Source organism: Diceros bicornis, chromosome 23 (assembly GCF_020826845.1).
Source record: "Diceros bicornis minor isolate mBicDic1 chromosome 23, mDicBic1.mat.cur, whole genome shotgun sequence".
NCBI classification, from domain to species: Eukaryota; Metazoa; Chordata; class Mammalia; order Perissodactyla; family Rhinocerotidae; genus Diceros; species Diceros bicornis.
Window position 1 is genome coordinate 29,079,488 of NC_080762.1, and position 10,270 is coordinate 29,089,757.

Here is a 10,270-nt window from a genome sequence, read left to right on the forward strand (position 1 = left end):
ATCAAAGACTCCTAGATTAAAGGGTTGATTTAGGATAAATGTTAAAAGGCATAATGTGAACAACACACTTATTACCAAGAAATCCCAGTCTTACCTACCGTTCTATCTGGTGACAGAGATTTCGCTTCCTGTAAAAGCAAAACAAAAATGGAAACATAATCGAGTGAAGTAAATTGTTACTTGTGCAATTAACATAAAAGCGCTGGTGCTTAGATACCTTTAATTTACATTTAAAATGCAGTTTAATAGTTAATGTAGGTAGGGCCACACAGGAAGAAAAATTTGACTTCTAAATACGTGCATATTTGAATAGTACGTACAATAAATATGTACATATGTTTTATAATCCTAAAAAGTTCACTTATCTATCTGTTGTATTTTGAGATCATAATATTTAGAGTCTATATCTGGGCCTCTTTTGAGAAACTCAGAGTACAGTTTAAACTGCTAGATTGTCCCACTTCTTAAACCACAGATATCCAAATTAGCATAGTCTCATAGGCTCAAAGACGGAGATTAATTGGTATGTGGTCAAAGAAGAATGTTAATATAACATGAAAATACAACCTATACCAACTGTGCATTATTTCTGCAGACTACTGCACCTCAGTGTCATCTCATGCATGACAACTGCTGTGGCAAAGGGCTGGTAAAAAAAACTTCTGAAAAAAACAAAAACTTATGCAAAACACTTTGAAATCTATCTGCCAAGTTGACCTAGAAGGATCATTTCATAGAACATATGCCTTAACTAAGTCTCAATTTTCCCACTTAATCCTACTCCTGGGCAATTTGCCAGGCCCACTACCACTTTCCAGAAGCCCTGGTTGGGTATTTGTGTTCAGTGTCTGGTGCTCCGGAAGGATCTGTTCTCATAATTCTGTGATTGTCCACCTTGCCCTGCAAGCACATATGCTCTGTTCTTTTCCACAGTCAACTTTTATTTTGGTTAATTAGCATATAAGATTTTGTGCATAACAGGGATCACAGACTACAGCTCAGGGCCAAATCCAGCCCACCACCTGATTTTGTAAATAAAGTTTTATTGGGCTACATCCATGCCCATTGGTTGATGCACTGTCTGTGGATGCTACACACTGAAGAGTTGCTACAGATACTACACGGACCACAAGGCTTAAAATATTTTCTGTCTGGCCCCTTATAGAATATGTTTGCTGACTCTGGTCTACAAGGAAGAAAACGCATGTTGCAGGAGGGGATTATCTATATACGTGGGCTTGGGTGTTAATTCTTTATTAAAGAAACATTTCAAAAGAATTTTTTATTTAACATCATTGCCTTTCAAGTCACTGAGGAAAAAAAATATTCTGTTCAAAGACAGATGATGCTCATGTTTCTTACCCTTTTACTTTTTAGTACTTGATCTTCATGTAGAGTCATAATATATGCTGGCATATGGGGAACTATTTGGGGCAAGTGTGATCAATGCTGAAATAGGCAAGCCTTTGGCAAAATTTGAAGAAGGTGAACCCACCTTTGGTGCCTTTCCACCATCCCTTTTCTCCTGCCCTGCCCTCTGCCTCTACTCTTTTTCCTTGGCATGGTCTAGGTCATACCCAGATTCCTGCTTTACTTGGGTTGTTAGCTCTCAATTAATCCCCACTAGACTCTTAACTGATAGTGACTTTGGTGTTACTCTTCCTATGGCATTTATATTTTAAAAAGGAATTTCTGAAACTGAGGAACTATAGCAAAAAACAGCTTGCCAATCAAGGGGCTGAGTGTATGGGTTCCTGTCATGCCAAGGTTTTGATCTCCATTGGGCAGCCCCCGGGCCAGTTGCTTTCCAACGGCCAGCAGCCACTCCAGAGGCAAGCAGCTTCCCCTGGGTGACACACCAACATTGTATTTTTCTATCATGTCATGAAATGAAAAAAATTTGGAAGCACTCACCTCTAGGAATAAATCATTATGTGTTTCACTTACCTCAAAACGGGAACAAGTCTTGGTAAATCAGAGTTAATGATGACCACTCTATATTTCCTGGAAAGTTAAAAGACTCTGCTTATAAGTAGATCAATAACCTATAGATTAAATTAGATGAAGGAGTCCAATTTGAAGTCACTTATAATTCTCAATCAAGAAAAAATCAGATTTTACTAATTAATTTGGATTGTACACTGGTTATAAGAATGTAAAGTACACCCCTGTCCTCTTCCCGCAGTGTCCTTATCACTTCTCCCAATGCCTGGTCCATAGGAGGAGATCAATATTCTGTGGTTATGTGATCCCTGATGCTATCCATGGACCTGCAGCAGTGTCATCGCCTGAAAACTTGTTGGAAATGCAGAATCTCAGGTCCACCCCAATCTTCTGAATCAGAAGTTGCTCTTTAACAAAATCCCCCAAGTGATTCATGTGCCCTCAAGTTTGAGAAGCACTGGGTCAGAAATTAAGGGAAACTAGACATCTGGCTGTGCCATCTAAAATTTGGAAAATATGAAGTTAAAAATAAATATTTTAGGAAAGATGAAAAAAATAAAGTGAATGTAAAAGGAAGAAGTGTATTTTTCTTTTAAATAAAAATCCATGAAGGGAGAGATTTTGTAAACTCAGTCAGCACTGGGATGGGCTTCGTGCACCATACAACAAAGAGGCTGGCCTGCGGAGAGTTAAGCAGAAATTCTGACATGGTCCCCAACGTGTACCACTTCCTTTGAAATGCCATGGAGGGGTGAAACCCTGACGTATTGAACTTAGTCTAAACTCTATTTTTCCTGGCAGGGAATTCCATCAGCTTCACACACATGTGGAGGGCTCTGGGCTCGTATCAGGAAGGCTCAGCAGGACACAGAGATGATTTAATAGACCGTGCAAATCTCCAAATTGGAGCCCACTCCCAGAATAGAAACCAGCCCCTGGGATTCTTGGAGTGCATTGTCACGGGGCCAGAAGGAAGGATGAGCCTCTCCATGGTTTAGTGACTTTTGAGATGCCTTCTGTCAGGCCACTCTGACTTCTAATAGAAAGAATTTAAAAAACCATTGCCCAGCCAAAATGGAAAGTGGAATTGCCTAATATTCTAGAGGAAAGAATCGCATTTGCAACTCTATAGAATACGAGGTACAACTTACATGCTTGGCTTTGATCTTTTGCCATCTTTAAAAATAAATGCTTCTGGAGCCAGAGGCCAGAATAAATACCGTGGTGGGGAGAACCATATTCTGTTCTGTCCCTTCTGTGCAGTAAACTACTTTGAACTTTTCTGGACATCATTAGGAATGTGCAAAGTCAATTATTCTGACTCTGTGATAGGATTATGGGCATTCTTATTTTAGATTTCCCCGTAAGAACAAAGACAGTATCCAACTACAGGGCAAGATTCCTGGAGATGGCCTGAGGTCACAGGCATCCTTGTGGAGAGCTGGCAGAGACTGCAGTCCTACTTTGGGACTCTGCTAGAACTGGTCCCTCCACAAGAATAAATCTAGTCGGTAAGAGCTGAGCAGAGACAGTGCAGGTCTGGATGCTAAGGTGGAAAGAAGAAGAAAAGTAGAGAAAAAAATTCTCTAGAATCCATAGTCTAGAAGTATAAGCCAGCACAAAGTTCAGAAGTCCCTCTTTAGCCACCTTGGCAAGGTACTGGAGCACTTCACAGCCTGTTCTTAACCTTCCTGTCCAGCATCAGTGTATGCCATGTTCTTTCCCAGTACAAGTCAATGCCTCTATGGTACTTTCTCTCTCCCCAGCACAGTGAACTAAAGGTCATCTTTCAAGACTCAGAGCCTGCCTTTCCTTACAGATGTCTTCACACACCCCTGCCACAGCCAGAAAGGCAGGTTATGTCACACATTCGTTGGGTTCCTATAGCACTTGTTACATAATTCTTTTTATTTTTTTTTGTGAGGAAGATCAGCCCTGAGCTAACATCCATGCTAATCCTCCTCTTTTTGCTGAGGAACACCGGCTCTGAGCTAACATCTATTGCCAATCCTCCACCTTTTTTTTTTCCCCCCCAAAGCCCCGGTAGATAGTTGTATGTCATAGTTGCACATCCTTCTAGTTGCTGTATGTGGGACCGGCCTCAGTGTGGCCGGAGAAGCGGTGCGTCGGTGCGCGCCTGGGATCTGAACCTGGGCCACCAGTAGCAGAGTGTGTGCACTTAACCACTAAGCCACAGGGCCGGCCCTACATAATTCTTTTTTAGAATTTAGTGCATTGTCCTTTAATTGCTCATTTATAGCCCATACACCAGTATGGTACCCCAAAGGAGGCACTATATCTTTCTTGTCCATTTCATATGCTTAATTCTTGGCAATAAAGCATGGCATGTAATAGGCAATTAATATTTGCCAAATTAGAACAGATATCATTTTGTATATGAATACCCTTTAAATAATCTCTCAACCCTCTTCAACTTTTTTTTTGTAAAATCAGGGTGATATATCTACTATAGAATCATTTGAAAAACTCATTTGGAAAAACGTGAAATGCATTAGTAGCCCAAAGTCCATCTCAAGTCCTTCATCTTCTATAAGTTTTTTGCTGACAATTCTGATCCCTAGGGCTATCTCTTAGGGCTATCATATGATGTGATACAGAGACATGATATGGACAGAGACATGGAGGTGTGCTGTCCTTTATTGCTGTTTAATTGTTTCTTATCTATAAATCTTACCTCCCCAGATAGATTGTAGTTCAATTCAGTTCAAATAAATTCAAATCAGCAAATGGTTGTTGAGTGACCAATGTGTGTGAGGATCTGTGCTACTTGAGTGCTGGCACCAGTTCTTGTTTTGACTTTGTTTTAATTTATTGAACAAATATTTGTTGAGTATTTACTTATACATATGATCACTATTCTGAGAGAGAATACATTTCCTTTTTGTTCTCTATGTTTCCAAGAAAATTATTGTTGCACAAGGTCAAGGGAAAATTGACCAGGCTACAGTGAGTGATCCTGGCTGGAGCAGCTTGGAGGTCCCAAGTTCAATGTAGATTCACATGCAGCAAATCACATGAGATTCAGATAACCCTTGGCATCAGGAGGTCCCATCCAGCAGGTGAAACATGGCAGAAAGGGACTCTGAGCAACAGTCCAAGTCAGAAGTCGTGTGGTCTACAGGTTATAGGATCCCTGCCCTGGGGTGAGGGAATACTGTGGCCCTAATTCTAGAGAACACCTAGAACGTACTGAGGAAGATAACTTAGTCAAAAACTTGGGACTTTTAGCTGAACTCTCATAGACTCCTATGAACTTCTGACGAAAATACTGGCAACAAGACAGCTCATACCTAGAACCCCAGAACCCCAGAACCTATACCTCTCAGTCTGCACAGGAGGCTGGAGGAAGCTGAAGGAGCTGGCAAGTTATGCCTGAACCAGTGAGCTCTGGATCTGAGGAATAGAACTCAATTCTAAGTTCCCCCAAATGGTGGCCCTGAGGCTGCTGACCTTCCATTCTTCCATCTGCCTCAGTTCAGGGTGGGAGTGAGCCTGCTGGTAGGGGGGACTCAGAAGACCCAATGTCAACTGAGTCACGAGAGAAAAAGGGGATCAAATGGGGCCAGTGGCGGTGAAGACCAGAAGGGCTCAGGACTGGGAATTTAGCCACCAGGTACTAAAAATAGCTCCCTGCATCACTGTACTTACTGCACTGCTTGAAATTGTCTTTTTACTTGTCTGTTTTCCCGGGTAGGCTTTAAGCCAGTCTGCCGATAATGGCAGAGCCTGGGTCTTATCTCATTCATCGTTTTATTCTTAATACAAAACACAGTGCCTGCCACAGAGTGGGCACTCAAGATATATTGCCCAATAAATGAAAGAGTGAATTCATATCGGACAAGTAAAGTCAGTCAAGTAAATAAAAATCAAAACACTGAAGGTGGAGGTGTCCTGTGGGCCAGGCAAGCAAGGGTCAAGTCTAGAAAATAAGCTGAGACAGTACTGAATAGGGGTTATGTGTCTGGGCTTTGGAGTCAATCCCAGGTTTGAATTCTGGTCCCGTTTCTGTTAGTTTCTATCTCACGAGCTTGAGAAAGTGTTAAATTGCTCTGAACCTTGATTTGTGCTCCGTGAAGCGGCAGTTTATACTACCAACTTCACGTGAGGATTTAATGAGGTAGTGTGTAAAAAGGTCAGCTCAGTGCTAGATCCAGTACTCAACAAGTGGTTGCTGTTAAGGCAGGCAGGAAGCAGCCAATCCTGTAATGCCAATGGCTAATAAGCATCATCCAGAGATGTAGAGATTGGAGCCCAGAAATAAAGAATCTAGTCTCTGAGACTAAAAAAAATAAATGATGAGGGCCTCAAATGGAGACTGAAAACACAGGCCAAAGATTGAGGTGTCAAGGAGCAAGATCCAGGCAAGAGATCTTGTATATCAGGCATGGAGGGATAAGAGGAAGGAGTGTAGCTTGAACCTATTCCAACAGCTTTCAAAGGCCAGGGATCCTTCTATACCTTACAGCAGGGCTGTTCACAGCGAGTGGGCAGGTATGAGCTCATCCAAGAAGCTAATAAGTGCACTTGGCAAGAGCAAGGATGAGAAAGGGTGTGAAGTCAGGCAGTTCACGACAGCCAGATATGTAGAAGGTGGTCAATAAATAGTTGTTGACAATTTACTTTCATCATTAGCACAATTATTTCAAAGAGGGGAAGTGCATATGCTCTCTTTTTTTTTTTTTTTTTTTTTAAAGATTTATTTATTTATTTTCCCCCCAAAGCCCCAGTAGATAGTTGTATGTCATAGTTGCACAGCCTTCTAGTTGCCGTATGTGGGACACGGCCTCAACGTGGCCGGAGACGCGGTGCGTTGGTGTGCGCCCGGGATCCGAACCCGGGCCGCCAGCATCAGAGAGCACGCACTTAACCGCTAAACCACAGGGCCGGCCCATATGCTCTCATTTTGATTGTGAAACTCTTTCAAACTGGACAAAGTTGAGCATCTTATTTGCAGAAATTCTAGAGGAAATGGTGTTTGCTAAACTCTCTCTACTATTGTATTTGTGGAGTCATTGGTGTATTTTATGGAGCGTTTGGCCATTTGTCATTAATCTACATCCAACCATATAGGAAGCATCACCAGTGCCAACATGGAAACAATATTTCTTGGTTGAAATAGGTGTGAGCCAAATTGAGGGCTGGTAAAATGAACCTGACACTTTTACCGCATGGGAGACCTTCTTATCTCTCCAGGCACCCCCTCTTGCTAAACTTGTATCCTGATTTTGCTCACAAAGACCAGGGTGATTCTGAAATTCTCCAGCTTCTTCGAACCCTTGCTCAGGCATGCGGCCTTTGGGGGTTGGTTTGGGCTGTTTTTTTCTGAGTAATGAATCTGTTTCTGAGCATACGAGCAACAGGCATCACACAGAATGCAAAGTTTTCTTGTAAAAATGTCAGTTGCAGTAAAAGGAACCTGGAGCCAGCCAGGGAGCCTGGGAGCTGTTACAAGATGAAGTCAGAGCCTCAGCTTGTGTCTACATGACACCAAACATCCAGTTAAAAAGTGAAAAACTCAAGCAGTCATCCAGATGTTTTTGTCTGCTTGATGCCAAACGTCCTGATGTTTTCAACTATCCAGATGTTTGGCATCAGGCAGACCAAAATCTGGAAACATCTAGATGTTTGGTATCTTGTAGACACAGCCTTGGACCACTGGGCAGTGAAGACCAGGAACTTGGACATCATTTTTCCTATTAGTAGGAACTGTGAATCTCATAAGACCTTAATGAGAGTAAGGTGATTCAGTTTAAAAAGGGAAAAGAGCTTGGAGTCAGACACACAGGTTAACAGGGCTTTGCCAGAGGAACTGATACAAAGAAAAGAAAAACACAGGAAAGCCTACTGCACTGCAATTCAAATGACTTTGCAGGCTCTCACTCAGCCAACAGACCTCTTTATATGTCCATCCCTCAAATCCTTGGTAAGAGGCAGCAGGGAGCTCACTCAGCTCTGAAGCAAGTCAAAGTTTGAGTCTAATCTTGCATTGATATCAGGCATCACTTATTAAACTGGACCCTCTGCTTCCCAAATGTGAACCTGAACTTCTAGACTGGCTCCAGAACTTTTTCCATGTTCTCATGACCAGCCTGGTCATGCTGAAGTTATTTAACTTTCAAGTCGATGTATTTCTGGATATGCCCCTTAGTATGAACGTAAACAAAGACTGAACTGGCCGCTTAGGAGACAGAGAGTGAACCGGGCTTTGCCGCAGTATTTCATTCTCTTGTCTAGGCGGGCACTGTTGACTTCATCCTGCTCCTCTTGCTTCTGGCTCATGATCTGTGCCTAACTCTCCCTTCCTCTTCTCCCAATAATCCTGAGAAATGCAAAAGAAAAGAAGAAAGAGAGAGAGAGAATGAGAAAAAGAAAGGAATCCAAAGGTCCTGAGGACAGCATGTGCAAAGGAGCTTGAAAACAACAACATAAAAGGGACAATAAGAGCAACCTAATAAAAGGATGAAACACGGTCATGCGACAGAGAATCTGAGCATCTGTACTTTTTCTTGTTTATAACCATGTCAGGAAAACAGGAAAAACAGTGTGTAAAAGCTCAAGCGGAATTTTCTTTCTGTCCCAATTTTCCTAGTCTATTCCACTAGGAAGAAAGTGACCATTTTGATTGTCTTCTATAGGCTTGAAATATACAATTCATCATTGTCTCATGCATCCTATGATTGTGAGTTAGTCGTTATTACTCATTGTTATGTGGGGGAATTCCTCTCCTACCCACATCTGGACTTTTGCCATTAAAGCAAAGAGTAGAAGCAGAGCCCGTCTGACCCTTTATCATTTCTGGATTTGATGCATTCTTTTCTCTTTTAGGATGACTCCTTTGCTATTGTTTTTATTATTGTTGTTGTTGTTTGTTACTGGTTGGTTGAATCGTTTTTAAATTTTTTTGTGACAATGGTAATGGCAATGATTGCACTCAACCCAAATTCACTCATCAATACCATCACTGTTAAATCAATTGAGAGATTAGCAATTGCTAATATACACATAATTTGGGTTCCTTAAAGGAGACAGACATCTGTTTTCCTTGGCAGCAGTCTGTTTCCAGGCCCTTACTTGATACCATGTGTGTGCCTAACTCCTGTTCACAGCAATAGCTTTTATCCTTGGGGTTTGGTAGTACAGTTAATTGGTGCCTTTATCTTTTCATGAGAGATGCCAGCTCACATCAAAAAAACAAAAAAGGAGGGAAAAAAAAACAAAACAAACCACACTACAAAGGCTTGGCTTCATATCTGGTGGAACAAGAGAACCTCAAAGCTCGACTCAGTATTAGAGAAAAATAAAGATTGCTTTCATCCACAATCCTGAAAAATTTGCCTGTATCCTCTAATTTTTCCTGCCAGCATTGAGAATTCAATGAGTATTCAGGCCTGAATATTAAAATCTGACTTTTGCCTTTGAGAAATACAAGTGTCAATCAAAATAGAACAGAGGAGGGGCAAGGTGTGTGTTTTCTGGATGAGAGCGAGTGATGGCAGACAGCATGGTAGGACCCATTTCACATTGCACTGGGATGGTGGCTGGAGGCCAGCTGCCTTCTCCAGAAAGAACTAAAGTGTGCATTTTTATAAACTCTGGAACAAATGATCAGGTCAGTTTGTTTATTGCTGCACTCTGCAAACCGGGATACCCGCATATTGGGAAAAGAATACTGTCATGTCCTACTCCCTAGAGAAAAATCAAATTCTTTAGTAGGAACCTAATCCTGCTGTGCTCAGAGGGGTGCCTAGGTTTCTCATATAAGGGAAACTGATGCATTAAAATTATGATTATTTATTCATCCCCTCAAAAAAACATTTATTAGGTAGGAAAGCAGCCTGTTGTTGACAGGAAAAACTCCAGACTAAAAACTGGATGATCAGAGCTCTGGTTCAGTTCAGCTGGGAGGATAAGATAAGCATGTGAGATATTTAAATGAAAGTAAAAGACAATACACAATTAAGAACCTAAATGGGCATTTGGTTAAGATAAAATCTGCCTAAAGGAGATTAAAGCTTTATACTTCCAGGATGTAAGAGTAAGGAATACTTTTCAAAATGTGTCATCTTAATTATTTTTATTATTATTCATTATAATTATTGATACTTAGTCACAAAACCCTAATCCACATATTTTTCTTATGTGAACACAAAGACAAGCATCAAGACTTAAGTTTTAGGGGGCCGACTCCGTGACTTAGCAGTTAAGTGCGCGTGCTCCGCTACTGGCGGCCCAGGTCCGGATCCCGGGCGCGCACGGACACACAGCTTCTCCTGCCATGCTGAGGCAGCGTCCCACATACAACGAC